The sequence below is a fragment of the Equus przewalskii genome, chromosome 1, assembly GCF_037783145.1.
Source record: "Equus przewalskii isolate Varuska chromosome 1, EquPr2, whole genome shotgun sequence".
NCBI lineage: Eukaryota > Metazoa > Chordata > Mammalia > Perissodactyla > Equidae > Equus > Equus przewalskii.
The window spans coordinates 142,431,485-142,451,261 of NC_091831.1; the positions used below are offsets into that span (position 1 = coordinate 142,431,485).

Consider the following 19,777-nt stretch of genomic DNA (forward strand, 5'->3'; position numbering starts at 1 on the left):
TTTAAAAAATATATTTACCAATTACCCAGAAGAGGTTTGAGGGCTTAATGTAGACAACTCTGCAGACCAGAACAGCTCCCAGAGACCCCTATCGTGACAAGGGAGGCCGAGGCCGAGGCCAACAGAGACACTGGGGAGTCTGTCTCTGGTCTGCTGAGAGCCGGCTCCTGGCGAACGTGTTATTTTCTCAAAGAGCTTCATCTGCTCTGGTTCAAATGTGCCAGTTCCTCAGCTGAGCAGAAAATCCTGACTTTATGTTTAAATGCAGGCTCCAATAATAGGCTAAGTAATTGTAGATCTTCCTGAGGCCTCATTACACATGCACCAACATATTGTACTTTTTAAAACCTGTATTTCCTTCCCATAAACATATGTTGAAAACCTTAAATTTCAGCATTATATATAGTGTTAATGTGTATTTGTTTTTTTCCCTCCCATAGAAATCTTGAATAAAACAGAATAACAAAAAAATGCTGATGCATGGGTGACAACTTCTCAACAATGTGTCTGATTACTCATGGAGGAAAAAGGATCCTCCCGCAACTGTAACTAAGAAAAATGTCTATTACAATAGAACGCACAAACTTCGGTAACACACTTTCCATCCTGGTGCCACTAATGCTTGAACAGCTGTAGTTCTCACTGTCTTTGCTGATGGGGCCCATAAATACTGCTGGGAAATGAGACAAGGATACCTAATGGATCTTCACCTGCCAAGATCAGGAAAATGAATGTCAATCGCACCCGACACAGACGCACTTTTTGGTGGAGAGCGATGAATATCGCCATTTGTCCTATGCCACTGTAATCTTGGACAGCAAAGCCTAACATGGAGAAAAATAGTAGGAGAGGATGCTGTTCTAGGGTACTTGAAAAGAAGAGCATCTCATCGCTATTTGGCCAATAGGAACAAAAGTGAAAGAAGAGTACAACATATGATTTAATTTAGAGAAAGGTTAAAATTTAAGAGCACACCCATACACCCCTGCTGTGTGACCTCAGGAAAAGGACCTGACTTCTCAGGTGCCTGAGTTTCTTTTCCGATAAAGCTGTCATAATAACCGAACCCAACTCATGCAGTTGTTTGAGGGTGACACGATATAATTAAGATAAAGATCTTGGTATGGTGCCTAGAACTTAGTAAGCAGACTGACAATAAGTGTTGGGTGTTTTGGTTTTTGTTGTTTTCTCTTCTTCCTCTTCCTCCATCACCACCATCACCATCATCATCATCATATCATCCCAGCTGTTTTGTAGGTGATTTCATTGATAAATATTAGGGAAAGAAGTGAGAAGACTAACTCTCACTAAAACATGAGGCAGTCTTCCCTTCCCACATCAAACTCCAAAAGCAGTGCTTCTAATTATAAAAGCTGTTTTTTTTTTTAAGTTTGGCAATATAACCTAACAAATATGTCCACCTTATTCATGTCATTCTTGCTTTAACAAGCAATGACCATTGTAACATATCTTATTGAGTAAAAAGAAGAAAACAAACAAAAAAAAATGTGATAGAAAGCATTGGATCCTATTAGACATGAGTCCCAGATTTCAGTCCATCATATTGTTTGTGAAAAGAGATGAAGCAATGACACGCTCAATTCTCCAAGGAACTAGACAAGGTCTTTTTCTGTTTTCAGTCATTTGGGATCTCAGGCTAAAGGCTGCTTCATTCCTTTCTTCCCCTTTTCAAATAGATTGAATTCTGAAGGTCTAGGATGAGTGGTGTCTGAATGGCTCCTTCTAACTCTGTAATTCTTGTAGTTTAATCGTATTAAACCTAAAGAGGCTTTCTTGTGGGTCGTGTAAGGTTGGGACAAGTCCCTTCTTAAGTGGAACACGCCATTGCAAGCTGGCAGGGTCTTTCTGCAGGTGTGCCCCCAGAACCAGATGAGAGGCCCAGCACAGGTTGCCAAACAATGGAAACTTTCCGTTCTGGGTGTTAACTTTAGTTACCACAGCCAGACAATGCTGCCAGTGGTGTGGAAGAAAAAATTGCTGTAGCCAGCTGTGCTGTTCACAGTCGGATGGATTCTGTGTAGCTCCAAATGATGACGGAGCCAGCAGCCTGTTGTAGCCAAGGACAGAATGATGGATGGTCTGCATACTGTGTCCAAGTAGAGAGAACGGCAGAAGTTCACCTTCAGGGCTGTTAAAATGCTAATCTGGGTGCGTTAACAAAAGCTTAATAGAAAAGAGAAGTTTGAGAAATAAGTACACCTCATGTGGTATCTGTGGGGACCACTGATTTGATTGCCCTTGGTTACATAAACGGTTGCTTTTTCAAAGTAAGAGCGTTTCCTAGTTTTCCTGTTGGGACGAATGGAGCGGCTTCAATTATCAGCTGCACTGCCACTGCTGTCAGGGGCTGAAGAAAAGTCAGCCTGACAACAGCCACTTCAATCGAAAAGGGTTATGAAATGCTTAATATAGTTATACGATTTTTATTCTCTCCCTGTGTCATGGGAATAAGGCAAAACACACTTTTTTCCCAACTGGAAGTTGGCAGCTATTCACAAAATAAGCAGCAACCTAAGCCACTGGCTTTGGTAAATTTTAACGCTGTCTCCATTCACATGAGCCACAGAAAATGAGATCTCCTGCTCTAATGACAGTTTCAATACATGAAATACACTAATAGTATGTTGAATTATTAGTGTTAAAGGCAGGAACACTGTAAATACTTTGTATGGATAATCTTGCCTTAATATCTTTAGGATAAAATAACATGCTTCAAAAAAAGTCTCATATTTACTTTTTTTTTTTGGCCAAATGATCCGTTTGGCTATTCTCTGCCTCTTTGCATTCTTACTTAAGTTGAACACACAGACACATGTCTACCTCACCTGGTGTTGGAACATTGGCTAGCACAGCTCCTTGCAAATGACAGGTACTCAATAAACACTGACTGGTTGGCATACCCCAAGTGCCTCCTGCTTCCTCTAGAAATGAACGTAGAATGTTCAGGCTTAAAGTCTATTAATTGAAATAAAAGGTAATATTTTATCCTGCAATATGCTAGGGAAGGAGTTCGCCTCCTATGGTTACACTGATAATGGTTAGGCATTCAGCCAGGCTCTTAACTCTGCATAAAATGCATCAGAAGGGTGAAAAATGACCCTATTTCAGATGCATTTTTCACTCTTTGTATCTTAGTGAAACTCACACACAAGAACAATGACTAAGCTAATTACCAAGGTTTATTATGATGGAGCAGCAAGAAGTGAAGAACTTCTCCCGTTTCAATAAGTCCTTAACAATTATGGGATCTTTGGGAACCACAGCCCTGATTCCTGCTTATTTGCCTGAAACCACCACACAGGATTCAGGGGCCCCTCACCCAGAGCACAGTTACTGGCCAGATTCTTTCTGGGCAGCACACAGTGAGGGAACTGAAGTCCAGTGGATACCTAAGTTGCCCTCACTCTAAGAACTGATAGATTGACGTCACAGCCATCTTTCAAATCCATCAAACCGGGGGAGACATGACCAGATGGTGCTATTAGAGGGCACCAAAAGAAAAAAAAAAACGATGAGGGCAGAACGTCCACAAATCTAAATCAAACTCAAATTAGCCAGCTGTTGGGTGATGGGGAAATCACAATATTCCTGGCACATTGTCCTTACATCACAGAAATGCCCCTCCAAAAAGGTTATCTATGTAGCAGCCCCAAGAGAAACGAGGACAGGTAGCAATACTCTGTGGGGCTCCAAGAAGAGACAGTAGCTGGTTGTTAATCTAACTAAATGTGCCAATGGAAGACAATGGTCGGCTAAGCAAAACATTTTGGAAATCTTAGGGTTACTTGTTTAAGCGTCTTTCTGAGAGCACCTTCTAGAGACCTCGATCAAAGGAAAGACACTAACTATGAAAAAACAATACTCAGCTATGGCCAGCTACAGTTTATTTACCTGAAGATGTTGCAGTTCATGGTAATACAGGCCCAAATCTCAGAGCTTATTTGGCATTTTCTATTTATCTACACCAGGGTAAATGTTTGTGCAATATCTGCCAACCTGACAGAACATGCCTGTCACTCACTACATTAAACATGATGACACAGAACTTAATTTCCTGAGTTAGATACCTAAGACAGGGAGGGGATTTTTCCATAACATAAATAAAACCGGCATCAAAACCTCCTGTTTAAACCACCAAAAGGACAGTAAAATCCTCACCTTGAGCTGTCTGAGATCAGATTTCTCAATTCTACAAGGAAGAAACCTTGAAAAATTTCTCCACACAAGTATTTCTCCTATTCAGAGGGGCAGAGACCAAACCAGTTTAGAAAAATGGTAAACCACTCCCCAGGACTTCAGCCTTGAAAGAAACAAAAGACTCCACTTTAGTGCCCCAAATATCAAGCAGAAGGAAGGACAATCCTTAGAAAGCACCTATACTTTGTACGAAGACTTAAAATTCTTAGTAGACAGAAGTTCATGGGAAAATTGCCCTAGACATTTCTTTTCCCAAGTAACTGGAAATACTACCAATCATCTTTAAGGGAAAGCAGACGCCTGTAGTGGTGTACCTAAATAAGGTCCAATTACTGTTGACAAAGTCTATATATCTATAGTAATGATCTTCTGTCCCTTCTGTGTGAAAATCAACCAGCTGAGAGACAAGCGGGGTCGGGATGCTGGAACTTGGGTTACTGACTGGTCACCTCAGAGCGGGCAGGACTACCCTGAGTTCCTCTAACGCTGTAATTAACACCGCTACTTCATTCCTCCTAGCTCCGTGACATTTAGCTCTTTACAAGTTCAGGATTTAAACAATCCCCTGAGAACAGTGGTCCCGAGAGTCGATTGAACAGAAATTTTGCAAACCCAGTTCTCATCCACACCTTCAAGTCCTTTTACGACCTTTTATTTCAATCCAAGAGTTATACACGACAGAGGAAGCTTTTAAGCCCTTCCAAATTACCCAAGGCGGCCGCTGTATCAGTTTCTGCAGACCAGGAACAAACATCATCGCTGTCAAGACGGGAAATAAAAGTTTCCCTACCTTCCTCCTTACCATCCCCCTGCCAGCGGCTGCCGACGCGAGCGGCGGCGGCGGCTCCCTCCCGGCTGCAGGACGCGTCTCGCCGCCGGAGAAGGGGCTCATGCAAAATTGACTCTTCCTTATTTGTTTCCATCCATAATTCATGGGTAGATGAGAACGTAACACATCTCCACGCTGAGCTCTTGCCGCCTGGCGGAGACCCTGTCCAAGACGCTTCCGTAAATCATTTCCAGCCGGAGAACAAAGCACGGAAAGTTGCGGGGGAGAGTGGCCAGGAGCAGAAACCCGGGCGCCGGGTGGGAGGCGGAGTGGGCGCTGGGCAGCTCCCGGCCCCAGAGCCCGTTGGCGGCGCGCTCGGCCAGCAGGGGGAGAGAGAGGTGGGAAGTGGCTGCCCTCCGAGCAGAAGCCGCTGCTGGAGGCTGGAGGGTGGGGGTGTCCGAGTCCCCGGAGCCCTCGCCCCTCGCCACCAGGCGCTCCCCGGGGGCCGTCCCAGCCGGGGGCGCACTGACAGGTAGCCGGCGTCTGGGCGAGCGCCTCTCGTCTCGGCGGCTGCTCCGCGCCCCTGCTCCCGGCGCGGGCTAGTGCTCGCCCGTCCGCTCTAGCCGGGCCCCGCGCTGCCCGACCCCCGCGGTCCCCGCATCGGCTCCGGGGCCGACGGGCGGAAGGGGGCGGCCGAGCCCGCAGCCTGCTGCTCTGGCCTTGGCTCGGCTCTCGCGCTGGCTGGAGAGGCCGTGCCCGTCACCGAAGCAGCCCGGGCACCCCCTGATAATGTGCCGGGGAGCGCGGAGCTGGCGCTGCCTGGCAAGAAACTTTTCCTTGCCCCCTCCTTCCGCTTTTTTCCCCGGAGGTGGGCGCACCGTGGAGGGGGCCTCCGAGCCCACGTGCCCCTCCCCCAAGCCTCCAGCTCTGCCAGTTTTGACGGGTCCACCAAACCTCTCCAGCCCCGCGCGTCCCTCGCACGGCAGGCAGAGAGCTGCTGGGAAAAGAAATCAACTCTCCAGTGACAACACACACACGCACAGACACACACGCATCCACACACACAGGCATCCACACACACACACACGCACTCACGGGCTGCGATTCAGGCTCCGAGGATCTGGATCCGATCCCCACCAGGCGCCCAGAGCATTAGCCAATTTTTACAAGACGGTCTTACCTCATGGGGGGAGGCTGGTAAAGAAAAAGCTTGTCACGCGAAAGGAAAAAAGAAAATAGAGAAAAATTAAAAAATATGCATATATATCCCTCTGTCTCTTTAGGTCTTGGCTTCCTCAATATAATCCTGAAAGTCGCCGCCACCAGTCCTTGCAGCAGCGGCAGCGGCAGCGGGACGGAGCGGGAGCAAAACAAATCGAGGCACGGCAAATGGTGTAATTCGATCCATCTCCAAGTCCATCCATCAGGGGAGCCGGGTTCCCTCCCCGCGCTCGGCGGCTCGCGCCGCGGGGCCCACCCCCGGGCGCGGACGGCAGGAGGCGCGGGCGGCCCGGCGCGCTCGCCCTGGCCCGAGCGCCGCGGCCAGCGCCGCCTGGAGGCCCCCAGCCCGGCGCCGCGGCCCGCCTGACCCCTTGGTGGCCTCCGCGTCCCTCCGCCCCGGCGCTGTGCTGCGCACCCGCCCTCTCCCCACCTCTGAAGAGCTGCTCCTTCCAGCAACTCCAGGCGCCTCCGTCATCCAGCTCGCGGTGGCTGCTGCACAGGCTGTGCAGCAGCAGCCTTTTCGCTTTCCTCCCTCTTTCCCTCTTTTTCTCGCTCCCTTACTTTTTCACAGCTTTCCTCTAGACATCCAGAGGACAAAATCTTTGCAGCCCAGAGGAGCTGCAGGCGTAGATGCTCTGTAAACTTCAGCCTTAGTTTTCTAATCTAAGATTTATTTTTTTAAGCACATCCTTACAAACCCGCCCCCATATTACCTTTCTCATCCCCCCCCCCCCATTTCTCTTTATAACCACTAAGCAAAACAGCTGGGAAGAAGCAATCAAACATTGCTTTATCTTTATAAAATACAGAAATTGCCTACTAAAAATCCCATTTCTGCTTTGAATGAAAGCCATTCAGTACAGTATAATTTTGCAGGCTAATGAGCCGGTTTTACAGGCAAGTGTTTCGCGTAATATGTTGAGGGAGAAATGAAAATGTCCTTGAAGTGACATCCTTTTAAATTTACTGTCACAAAAGAAAGAAAAAAGTCATATATTCCAAAACAAGAGGATTTTAATCCAAACTTCATTTCCAAGAACGGGATGTGTTTTATTAATTTCCAGTTGAGTTATAAATCACGGACGGCTCTAAATGGCTGGAATGAACCATTGATGCATCTATTTACAGAAAAAGAAAAAAGAGAGCTTTTTGGCCAAACTTTTAATTTTCACTTGAGTATGGTTGATCACCGTGAAAGAGAGAAGAAGGGGACAGAGAAAGGATTTTCCTTTCCTCCATGGTTTCTGCTTTCTCCCCAGCACAAAGTTACATGTTTACATTTAGGAAAAATACCCAGTTTCGCCTTGTTTCTGAAACTTCCACTGACAGCCTTGAAAAGAAACAAAAAAGACACCCCAAGGAACTGGGGCAGGACTCCTCCGGAGAACTGTTTCCTCACTAGTTAACACTTTGTTACCAAACGGAAGAAGGAGGGAGGAGGAGGGAGAGTCTTTTAAAATATAAACTCTCTTCCCGCTGTTCTTCCTATTCGAAGAAAGGGGTAGGGGGCGGGAAGACCAGCTTTGGCAACACAGCTCTGTGATTTTTCTGTTGTTGTGAAGGCTTTTGTTGGCTGCCTGGCTGGTGTTTTCTGGTTGTGCTGGGCTCTGACATCATTGCAAGTTACTTGGCAGTCAGGGCCCTTCCCCAGCCAACTTCTGACCCAGAAAGCTGTGCCTGTTTTAGTGGCATCCAGTCATTCCATATTTTCTCCATCAAGGGAGCAAGCCCCGCCACAGGCACAGGGCTCTGTGTGCTGAATGAAGATGCATGAGGGTGACCACGGCTTGAGAAGGAATCAAATTGCCACTCACTTGGAGGCAGAAAGCTTCTGAGTTGTCCTGTGTCTGCAGGAGCAGCAAAGAAAAAAAAGTTCAATTGTCTAGATTCCTGAATTCTTTGCAAAAATACCGCTATGGATGGCCAGCTTTACAGAGCGCCACATAGAGAGTGCCATTTACTCTAGACTGAGTTCTTAAATCCAGGAAGAAAACCTCTTTTGGGTTGCAGAAGGATATGCTGGGAGGTCATTTCAAGCCAAGGATTAGACGTGTTTTCAGTCTAAATATCAGTCTAGACCTCAGGGCCAATCCCTTCCTTTGGTCTGCTGGGGGAAGAGAGGCCAAGAAGTGGACAACCCGCTGACATGGAAAGAATGGGACCCTTTCTCTTTTGGTCAGGATCAAAATATTCCTCTTAAGGATACATCATTTCTCTGGTTCCCAGAATCTCGATAGTCAGGAAAATGGCACTCTTTATTTGGATTTTAGTGGGAAGAAGTCTAAGAAGCTTGCTCATTCTGTATGCAGTTTATTAGCATTTGGTCTTTTCAGTTGATTTGACCCACTGAGCCCGTTCACTTCTCTAGGCTGACTCGCCCGCCACCTTATGCTTCAGGATCTAGCATTGACCCGCAACTTGCAGTCCCCCCTATGTCACACTGCTTCATGTCTCCATGTCTTCACTTGTGATGTCTTTGCTTTGTGGCGTACTCTTTCCCCATAATTTCATGTCCTCTAATTTCTGCTTTGCTAGACTTTTAACAAAAATTTTGTTTAGGTGTCAAAATTTCCCTCATCCCACTAGCCCCCAGAATGCACCTCTCTTCTGTGCTCTCCCAGCAAGTTCACTTACGCAACTTACCAACTGGAAGGAAAAATACCTGTTCGGGATGTCTTCCCTACTGGGTGCTTCCGAACTGCAGGGGTCTTGTCTTATTTACCTGGACAGCCCTAGTGCCTCGCACAGTGCCTGGCATGTCATGGGCACTCAAAACTTGTTAAACAGATCTGATGACGGAACCCACCCTTTCTGACACTCTTTTATGTGCTAAACCAGAGAGTATAGTCATCTCTGGACTGTACGCTCCTCCAGAGTAGGGGTTTATCACTTGTGTCCCCAGGGCAAGCACAGTACCCATGTAAGGATGTTTGTTGACTGAGTGAATAATAAAGAAAGGAAGGAAGGGAGGAAGGAAGGAAGAGGAAAGAAGAAAGGAAGCCAGGAAGAAAGGACGGAAGATATTTAGCTCTTATCACACCCAAAAAGAATACTTACAGGGCTCAGTGCTATAGACGGTTAGTGATTACGCTTTAGTGTTATCTGCATACATTTCCCATCAGTGATAAGTGGTAACTTAATCTACAATCTATTTTTTTGTTTGTTTACTTTAGGAGTAAAGCTCAGAATTTTATTTGCTTCATTTCCAATCTAGTTTTAAGAACAAAAGCTGTCTGAAAATTGTAGACAATCTGTGTGCCATAGTCAAGAAAAGTTTATCAATCATCAGAGAGTACAGCTCCTTAGCTATTACAGCTATTAAACAAAGCATTAGTGCCTTATATGTGCCAAACTCTGTTCTAAGCTTTTTACAAACAATAACTCGCAACAATTCTGTGAGGTAAGTACTATTAGTATCTTCATGTTATAGAAGAGGAAACTGAGGCTTAGAAAGTTTAAGTGAGTTGCCTAAGGCCACACTGGTAGTAACAAGCAGGAGCCAAACCCTACCTCTTACTTAGTTATAATACTGGTTAATAGTGAGGTCCCAGTTAATCACAGTAGTTAATAGCAAAGGCTTTGGAACATGAGACAACCTGGATTCTAATCCAGGCTGCTATTCTCTTGGGGTCATTTATGTAACCACACTGTGTATCAGTGTTCTCATCTGTGAAACAGGGGTCATAACAATACTTCAAATGGATTTTATGAAGATTGAATGTGATAATGCATATAAAGTGTTTACCGTCTTACCTGGGACACAGCAAGCACTGAATAAATATTAGTGAATATTATTCTACATGCCCTGTAGGCAGTGCAGTCTTGGAATCCTGCAGAAGTGGACTAGAAACTTACTCCAAGCTCACATTAAATGTGAGACTTCGGGCAAGAGCACATGGCACACACTAGGCTTGCAATAACTTTTTGTTCCCTTCCATCTCCTTCATTCCCCGTCTGTCTGTATGTCTATCAATTCAGATACACACACTACTCACTATCCAGCTGATATGAAATAACATTTGGTATGAATTTTAATGAGTAATACAGTTTAGGATGTAGAATTTCACGTTTCAAAATAAAAAGATAGAGGTATTGAAATATCAAAGGTAGCTACAGCTTCTGTGATTAATTTGGAATGCACCTATAGTATTCCTTGCGTTCGCACATTATAGAAAGTGCTTTTGTGGCAAGGGATTGCTTTCAAAACTAATCTAAGCTCTCCATGACATGATAAATCATTAATAATATAGACCCAAATCTCGGCATCTGCATAGGCACAGCTGGCCTCCTTTTGTCAACAGTCTGCATATGAAAGTGACTCTGCCAAGATATTTCACTTTAATGAAAAATATTTATCATGGTAAATCTTACATCTCAAGATTTTACTGACATAATTCATTTCTATTATTATGTACTATGATAGTAGACGACCACAGCTTTGCTTATGTTTGGAATGACAAAAATATGCTTTTTTAGTCATTTTGATTACTCTACCTTAGCATGAATAATTTTTGCTGTACACTCTGAGTCAAGAGAATGCACCATGCATTTATGGAAATAGTAAATCAGTTACTTAGCTAACTTTGCTAATGATTCTGCAGGTGCCACTGTGTGGAATGACACGGAGTGCTCAAGCCAAATAAAAAGAACCAGGCTCTTTTTTTCTTTTTCCATCAGAAAGATGAACAGCAAACAGCCTTTAATAATACTAGCTCTTTTGAAAACAGACAAGAGAGAGGAATGCTATCACCATTTTATCAAAGATTTTTTTGAACAAACAGAAGCAAAATAAACAGTTTGGAGAGATTGTCAAATAAAAAGATGATAACTTAGTCAAAGTCACTTAACTGTGCTTATGTGTACTTTGGGAAGGAATGCTTGAGATACAGCGATGCCAGCTTACATCCCAGCAGATGCAAGGAAGCTCAGACTCTGCCTAAATTCCTGACAGCCTTCTCTCCACAAATTTACAGCAACCGAGCCTCTGACCTTGAAGAATTGGGGCTGAATAATATCTAACTGTTAGAATGTCTTAACAAAGGAGAAAGATAATGAAAATAATCAAAAGTGGAAGAGACTTAGAACACTTTATTTGTTTTTTAAAATATATACTTTTTATTTTTAAAATCGACCACTCTGGGGCTGGCCCAGTGGCGCAGCGGTTAAGTTTGCTGTGCTGCTTTGGTGGCTCGGGGTTTGCTGGTTCAGATCCCGGCTGCAGACCTACGCACCACTTGTCAAGCCATGCTGCAGCAGGCGTCCCACACAAAATAGAGGAAGATGGGCACAGATGTTAGCTCAGGGCCGGTCTTGCTCAGCAAAAAGAGGAGGTTTGGCAGCAGAGGTTAGCTCTGGGCTAATCTTCCTCAAAAAAAAAAAATTAAATTAAATTTTAAAAAAGTGAAATTGACCTCTCTGCCTAATTCTGTTTTTTGTTTTTTGTTTTTTTTGTTCCCTTAAGCCAATGTTAAAATTCAAATCAACAAAGGGAGAAACTAACTGGGTACCTATTACAACCCAGATACCGGCTACCCATATAGTATCACTTAATTCATACCACAGCCCTTAGGGACAGGCATCATTTAGGAACAGGGAAACCCAGGCTTGTTTAAGTTAACCATCTTGTCAGGGTTTTCAGCTCTAGTAGATGATGAGCCTAGAGTCTAATACGGGTCTGTTTGGCTCTCAAGCCTAAGTTTCTTTCTAGGGCACCATGCTATGAAAAATGAAAAGACCATAGGTTTGAAAAAATATGTCTTGGGTAACATAGACAATAAAAACATTAAAAAACCCACAACTAGATGCTCAAAGCTAGGTTAAAAATGGTGTGCTTCAATTTCTAATTCTTTGATAGTTTTTGCTTGACGAATACAAACTAGTGTCAGGAACTCCACGACTGGGTTTATAGCATAGTTCAAACCTCTGTGTATGTTACATGCTTTCTATCACCCCTGTAACTCCTCTGAATCACTTACAAATAATGGGAAAAAAGCCCTATTTAATAGCATGCCAATTTATATTAAAATAAACCTCACTGGTTAAGCTACAAATGTTTCTATTAATGGTTAGGGCCATATGACAGCACCTTCTGCAAAAAAAAAAAATCCTAATCACTGAATGCTCTACACACAAGAACTTTTGTACATAACAGCTACAGAGCCAATTCACTGCCAGAAACCACTAGCGCCACCTATTGGTTAAAAACAACAGAATAGGATTCTGGGTAATTTCCATCTTTCCAAATAAAGGCACAAAAGGATACTTTTTTTTCTTTCCTTTTGCCTCCTCAGATAGGACGTTTACTATTATGGACATTTTATTAATATTGAATATATTAGAGTCATTTAAAAAATTATACCGCTAATATGCAAGGGAGTGAAGGGGAATATGTGTACGGGGGACGGGAAGAAGTTGACATTCTGGGATAAAAATCAATAGCGAACACTGTTAGCGTTCTGCTGTTGTTATAGGAGTTGTCTAAAATCCCAAATGCCCTATTAAACCGCGATGAAGTGGCAAGGCCCAGCAGCACATGGGAGGTACATTTTGCTAACAAGTGTTTAAATAGGTCGGGGATATGGTGTCACTGAGTCAGCAACGACACAAACGAGGTGACAGAGGGTAATGCTCTCTCTCTGAGCCCCAGTTACAGGGGTTTCATTTGTGTCCTAGAAGAAGGTTTGGGAGAAACCTATAGTTTGTCTAACCTTTGGTTGGTTCCACAAGTGGTCTGCTGAAGTTTTCCTTGTCCCTAGATCTTTCTGACATTCAAACCTAGATCCCATCATCAGTTGAGAGTCAGCAAGTAAAGAAAGACAACTTGAGCCTATAAATTTCTATAACAGAATTTCTCACCAAGTTGCCTCTAGCAACCAAGTTAGATTTAAACATTATCGGATTCACTTTACTGTAGTCTGGAATGAGCTTCTGCATGGCTGTCTTCTAAAAGCTGGAATTGTGATGTATGTTGAAAAAATCACTTCAAACTTATATTCTTAAGAAAAGTTTTAAAAAGCAGCCTCACAGAGTTTGTCATTGTCTGAATTTATATTTCAACTGCAAAGCTAAAAGAAGAAACTGTTTGGCTAAGAGCCTTTCTGGAAAATCTAGAAAGGCCCAAAAGGACTGTTTAGAGGTTTTAACAGTATCACACACCTATTAAATTAAAATATTTCTATGTTATAGTTGTATTCAATGGTTGACTTTTCAAATCTTATTGCATCTGGATGCATGTGCCCACACAGTATGTGTGTGTGTGTGTATTTTTCCTCCAAGAATTCCTGTTTAAAGGTTTTGTGAATCCTCTTGCTATATTACACTCTTTGGAATTGTGCTTATAAACTACCCCAATATATTCTAAATTTCAGGTCATAATTATAGAATAAACAAATTCATTTCTCATCACAAATTTTAAGTAAGAATTCCAGTTATGCAATTATTTGCTCATGAGTAATCTCTATTCAGTACCAAACATTCTATTAAGTATGTTTACTCAAAAGTGTGTTTTCAAAGGATAATTTCCGTGGGTCAGTTTCTCCTTTTTAAGTTATCAGCCTAATATTAAAATAGGAGGAAAACACTTATCTGCTATTTTACTGAGATACATGGGGATGCAAGAGACAAGGATAGTCTACAATTGCTGGAAATAAATCAATCTCAAAGTCTAATCAGTCATGATTTCAGTTCCTCATAAGTATCAAGCTACCGAATTCTGTGATTTGCCTTTGTTTTAGATCATCTGGTGAAGCTACCCGATTGCCCATTCATTGGCTAGGCTCTTGGCTAGAAAAGAGGCAGTGGAAGCAATTATTTGCTCCATGTTTATCTATTGTGTTTTTGAAAAAACTACCCGGGTCTGCACTACTGATTCCTTGAATATGCCCTTGGTTCCCATGTAATAAGGGAACAAGCAATTTGCTTGCTTTTAACTTATTTACCCACTTTTATGTTGACGAACAAAATATATAAATACACAAACAAATAACTAATCCATTTTGATATCAGGTAAGTGTGCAGCCTAGAGAAGGAGGATATTTCTAGAAATTTCAAACAAAGCTAACCCTTTCACATTAAACCACTAAAAACATACAGGGGCTGAGACAGACTGTCTGCAGAACTGTTTCCCCTAAGAGACAGTGAGTTCCAAGGGTACAGAGGGCCTTCCAAGTGAAATCAGGACATTACAAAATCCAATCAAGGTGACGAGGAGCTATCTCCCAATAAGAATGTAACCAAAGTGGAAGAGGGCAGGATCCTTCACTCATTCATCCTTGCATACATTCATTTCACCATTTGTTATTAATAGCAGCAATCTGCTTTGTGTAAAGCACTATGCAGAGATAAATGAGGACTACCTTGCATTTAGACAGCAACTTAAAGTTTGAAAAGCAGATTTATCAGTCAGAGTCCTGGCAGGGAACAGATGGCACACTCGACTTGGGTAATTTGAGGAGCCTTTAATAAAGGGATTATTTGTAAAGGTGAATAGAGTGCAGAGAAACCACAAGGGAGAGTTACCCTGGGGCCTGACTACCCCTAGGAGTCAACCAGCCAGAAGATGGAGCAATTAGCAGAACCTGGAGGCACAGAGGCAATGCGGAGTGGACCCCCTGGCTTAGAGGTCAACTACTAGAGGCAGAGTAGCAAAAAAGGACAGAGTGGATCTGGTGGAGCAAATGGAAATCACTACTTAATTTTATTTTGGTCCTTACAGAACACTAGGTGGTAGGGATCCTAATTTTGCAAATGAGAAAACTGAAACCGGGAGATTTGCTTATCATAATTTAGTTACATAGCAGAGCCAGACCCTGAACCTGTCTTCTGAATTGAAGTCTGGTGCTTATCACGCTGTCTTCTTCTTCCCTGCCCTTTGGACTTCCTTATTACACTTATCTCACCACGTCCGTTATTAACACATTTTATCACTTACTAGACCAAGCTTCTTGAGGGAGAGAACTAGGTCTTTGTATCATTAGTGTCTAGAACAGTGGCTGGGACAGGAGCCCTGGAGACATTTGATGGATGGAATAACGAGTGAGAGAGCGTGCAACCTAATAAGAGAGACAGATGTGCAAGAGGCTAACATCATACCTGGTAGAATGCTGTGAATGCTAAATCCAGAAGTAGAGGAAAATTGCTATAGACAGACAGAAAAAGGGGGAATGAATAATAGTGCGGGTTGTAAAAGGCTTCACGACATGGGGCCATATGAGCTGAGCCAAGCACACTGAAAGACAAGTGTTAAGGGTAGAGGACTATAACAAAACTATTGTGGGCTGAGGGGCAGCAAAGGCAGGAGAAGGTGGGAGGGCATCGTGTGGTTGGACCATGATGGCGTTCCTGGAGGCAAGTGGTAGGAGATGTGACTGGAAGGACAAGAAAGGATCATTGTACAGAATTTCTGAATTTGCACTTGCTGGAGTTAGAATGTTTTTCTCTGGGTGTTTAGAAGCCATGGATTTTTGAAGAAAAGATCATCATAATCTAGGCTGTGCTTTTGAGAGACAGCACTCAAGCTAGAAGGAAGAACAGCTTGGAGAAGAAGGAGGTTTCAGAGGCAAGGATGCTAGTGTAGGGGTCAGGACAGAAGATGACCTCAGTGGTGGTGGAATCAATAGAAAACTAGGAACATACATCAGAGACCTAGCAGAGTGTGCTATGTTTGAATGTCAGAGGGGGTGTGTGGGGGAGATTTTTCCAAGTTTCTTGGTCTGGTCTAATTTAAGAAAAGTTGAATTATGGAGACACAGGAGATGGAGCAGGTTTGCAGTGGGGATAATTGAGTTTGGTTTTGGATGAGCGGAGCTTAAAGTACTAGCACGGTGTCCATGAGGGGATGCTCAGTAGCACATTGGAAATTGTTTTTATAATTACAGTTAGTGGACAGGGGAAACTGTCTATCTTCCAGAGAAACACCAAAATCTAAATGAGCTAAATGTATACAAGAAAATGAGAGGAAATATAATTTTCATCAAATGGCCTAGGTTAGCCTATATGCCCTTTGAAGTCTCATGTGCTCAGAAACACTGAGGTGAGAATCTTTAATCTTTCCCACTCCTGGACTGTTTCCTCCAACACAGAGACCATCCAGTGGAAGATTATGGAGTTATTCCCCTTCCACACTCGCGTCTTATGAACATAGACAAAATAGACCCGGCAATTCATCATGTTTTATCTAATACCTTTTCGAGCTGGCTCTTCAGAGATATCTTTTCAGCCTAACACTTTGATAGAAAATGCTGATGGATACTTTTAAAACTTTTTGTGAAACTATCCAAAATCATTATTTTAGAAATGCTAAGGGAACATTGTTCTTTCTCAGTGTGGTGTAGATGAGAAAAATTTCCAACAATTAACTTACTTAAACCACTATCACTCCATGTAAAATTGGGCATCCTGAGGCGCTGAGTATCAATATTTGCTGCTAAAGTCTCAATGAATTTAGAGAAATACAGTTCAATGACTTCTTCTCTCAATTATCTTGGACGACACGAACATCACCATTTTACCTGATTTGAAATGTTAACATGAAATATAATAGAGAGTGGATCATTTCAGAGTAAGAAATCATATCTTGACAGAAAGATGATAAAATGCTATAAAAATAAAGATTAGATCACTTCCAATGCTCTTTATAAAAAATTCTGGAAAAAATAGAAGATGACTTTAATTCTTCAAGCATAGCTTTCCTTTTGACTTAGAAAAAGAAAGCTTATGAAAAGTGAGTGTCGGGGTCATGAGCATCATGATATTAGTCAATGGTTAGGGTGAGCTTTGAAGTAACAATACTTTCAAAATAATTTGGAACATAATAGTTATAGGATTAGAAAGATGGCCACTTTATTTTTTCTTACTGTGATTAGTTTCTTCATTTATATTATGTAGGCCATTTGAAAACAGACCGTGTTCTCCTAATATTTAAGGGAGAGAAATTGGAGGAAAGGGAGGGGGCAGAAAAAAAGTAGAGTGACAGAGTGAAAAAAAAGGAAGGCAAATGAGAAATCTAATTACACTTAATGGCACATTTCCAAGAAAAAGATAAAGTCTTTGGCAACTACTGCAGTTTCAATTTCCGAACTGTAGGTATTTACCCTGGCAGGAACTTATTTTTTCTCTTTTTGTTTTATTATTTGCCATTAATGGAAGGAGAAATAAAATAGATATAAGTATTTGTTAATTTCATGCAAACCATTTCAAATTACACAGAATGTCATAGAATGTATGCTTAATTACATAAGCAACCTTTGTATTAAAAACATCACTTTATTACCCCCATAAACATTTTATGAATCCGTTTAGTTTATGGTTAAATTAAGAGGAAATGAAAGGCAGGGATAAACTATAAAGGATTCTTTCCTCATCTGTTAAACTGACTTCGTTAGAACCATAATTTAGTGCTATGTATTTTGAGCGATGCAAGAGTAGACATGGGACAAATCTCCACTTGTATTATTCCGCCAAATATTGAAAAAGTAGTGTTTGGGTTTTGATGAATATTTAATATGCTAGAGAGCTCTCAAGATTCCACTTTAGCAGTGAGATCTGGAGCCCTTTTCAGCAGAGACTGAATTGCTGATCTGGCCTCCTGAGTTTCCTCTCCCACTCTTCTTCCTCTGATATTCCTTAAGTTGCAGAGAGGGAGAAAAATACAACATCCTATTGCCCAGACAGTCTCCTGTGTGTGCTGCATCAATGAGGGAGATTAGGAAAAGGTCTCTGGGACGGAGGCAGGCCCCACTCTGGAGAAGGAGCAGGCTCCCATTGATCTGAGGCCACAGGAGTTTGGCTGTCCAGCAAGGGTTTCTCACTCCCTGATAATGGCCTTAGGCTTGCAGGCTTGATAGAAAGTCCGCATTTTTCAGACCGTAGCATAGAATTTGGCCCTGATTTGAGCACCCCCTCCCTTGCCTCTTGATCAGTACAAGTCAATGTGGGACAAGAACACAAGGCTTTCACAGAGGACCGGTCTTAGGTATTCCTGGATTCAGAAGGACTGGGAAAAGCACTGGTTAGGATGGCCTGGTGTGATTGACAGGTGATTCTCTGGTTGAAGTGGGAAGTGGGGAGCTTTTTGGTAAAAAATCAGGGAAGAATGAATTCTAAAACCTTCTGCCAAAGATAATGAAAATTATTGTTACATCTTCCATTATCCAATTGTTTTATTAAGGTAAGTACAAAGAGCACAGGTTTTGGTTTTTTGCTTAGCTTTGGTGACCTAACAATTCCAAATTTCAGTTTCCTCTTCTGTAATGTTAAGATAATGTTTAACATGAGGCTGCTGTTAGGAGTAGAGTAATTAATGTTTGTGAAAACATTATATAAGTTTTATTGAGTAAAACCATAAAACCTTATATTAGGGTTAGACATTACTATAGCCCAGTGACCAATCTGGTGGCCTTGTAAAAATAACTTGGGTTGCTTTGTTAAACAATATGTGCCATACCTGCCTCTCTTCCTTCCCCATTACGCACTGTCCCTCTAGCGCCCTTCTTCTTTTCTCTGTCATTATCATTGCTTTAGTGATCTACTGCTATCTTGTGTCCCATAAGTTCTTCAGAGAAATAAAAAGGGTAAAAGTAACTGCCTACAGCAGTGAGTGCTAGAAAGCAGGGACCATATCTGTATCACTAGTGCTTAGGACAGTGTCTGGCTAAATACATATTTATTGAATGGATAGTTCAAGTGATAACATAGAGATTATTACCAGAAAGGTTAATGTATTTCTACTACTATAACACATCTTTTAAAAACTTCAAATACATCTTGAGTACAGCTGTGAAACAGAACTGGAATAAGATAAAGCCATGGATAAAGTCATCGATTGCTAATATTATATACCATAATTTTGAATGTTAGCCAAAGCAATAAGTCAAGAAAATGAAATACAGTCACAAATATTACAAAGAAGGAGGCAAACATTGTAAAATTTGTAGAAAGAATAAGAGAATTTAGAAAGGTTAATAGTTTATAAAATAATGCAAAAATCACTATCTTTCCTATATGCCAAATACCACTCAAGTATTATTGCAACATATAATGGAAAAAGTATCCCATTCTCAAAGGTAAATTAAACATAGATTACCTGAGTATAAAATTAGGAAGAAATGTGCTGGATATATTTGAAAATTATGTATGTATGTATATATATATATATAATGCTCTTCAGAGGAACATAAAAGAAGACAAGTAAATGAAGAACCAGATTTCATTATTGTGTAAGAAGTCTGATGTGATAAATATATCTATGATCTCTAAATTAATCTCTAAATACAGTGTAGTTGTAATTAACTTTCCAATGAATTTTTTTTGTGTGGGTGTATTGAAGATTGCTTTAAAGAACACTTAGAATTGTAAGATATGACTAGCTTGGATAGTTCTGGACAAAGAAAGTAACTCTTGCCTACTCATGTAATAATATGTATTTTAAAGCTACAACAACTAAAACAGTGCTGCTGGAATGCAGGGAGAAGCAACCAAGTCAACAGAACAGAGTAGATTACAGGGATAGACACAAATTTTAACATACAAATTTAACTCATTTTAATATGAAATTAAAATATAAATATGGTA

The 19,777-nt window shown here is 41.8% G+C and overlaps 1 protein-coding gene across 47 annotated transcripts in view; it reads right to left on the reverse strand.

Moving 5' to 3' along the window:
• The window catches only part of SEMA6D (semaphorin 6D), a 570,904-nt gene that overhangs the window by 48,049 nt on the left and 503,078 nt on the right, over positions 1-19,777 (reverse strand). For 6 of the 47 annotated variants that reach the window (XM_070624888.1, XM_070624802.1, XM_070624771.1 and 3 more), the window contains exon 1: positions 5,009-5,790. The exons of 15 other annotated variants lie outside the window; for them this stretch is intronic. The gene's annotated coding sequence lies outside the window, so the exon portion shown is untranslated. Of the gene's footprint in view, positions 1-5,008; positions 6,051-6,167; positions 6,552-19,777 lie in introns of those variants that run through there. 26 more of the 47 variants (XM_070624659.1, XM_070624876.1, XM_070624739.1 and 23 more) reach the window with 21 other exon arrangements.